The following is a 762-nucleotide window of genomic DNA, read 5'->3' as shown; positions in this document are numbered from 1 at the left end:
GGCCAGGCGGATCCCGGTCGGGGATTGGGTCCTCTCTCGAGGAGACCCCTAGCCGTCCTCGGCCCCTAGGCAGGCTTCCTGCTAGGGAGAGACTCTGTGCCTTCGTGCCGGAGTGACTGCCCAAAGGCAGGGCCTTCGGGCTAATTTGCTTTCCGCCCTCCACTCTTCTACTATTGCCCGGCCCTTCTGAGGGCTACGCAAATTTTCGTCCGGCCCTTATCAGGGCCAACGAAATTAGCGAACCAAACCGACGGTCCCCGGCGGGCTCCGCAACGCTTGTTGCGATCGGCTAACCGGGCTAGGCTTCGGCGACCGGTCGGGCGTAACTGCTGGGCTTCCACCCTTAGTGGGAAAGGGGCCTAGCAGGTTCTTGCACTGCGGACAGAGTGCCGCTTAGGTCTCCCCCCCCTGACAGGATCGAATCTGTAATTCGAATGGCTCCAGTTAAGAGCAACAAGGCCACGAGCCATCCTACTGCAGGTGGCGTACAGCGGTTGCTAGTTTGCACTAGCCAGACAGGGCCCACCACCTCCTACTTGCGCGTGTCGCGTCCCGCGCAGATTACTCCTCCGCCCAGACGTCGGAACCTGAGATCGGCTGGTCCTGTACGGACGCCGCCTGTCCCGGTCCCCGTTGCGGAGATCCTTGAGCTTCGTCCCCCTACCACCATCCCAGTCCCTTCAGGACTCCCGAGAAAGCCCACCCCTCCCAAGATAGCTCCCAAGGTCACTGAGGTGACACGTGTTGACTTGCCCGGTCCTA

The sequence above is a fragment of the Periplaneta americana genome, unplaced genomic scaffold, assembly GCF_040183065.1.
Source record: "Periplaneta americana isolate PAMFEO1 unplaced genomic scaffold, P.americana_PAMFEO1_priV1 scaffold_24, whole genome shotgun sequence".
Lineage (NCBI taxonomy): Eukaryota > Metazoa > Arthropoda > Insecta > Blattodea > Blattidae > Periplaneta > Periplaneta americana.
This window is presented reverse-complemented; position numbering follows the sequence as displayed.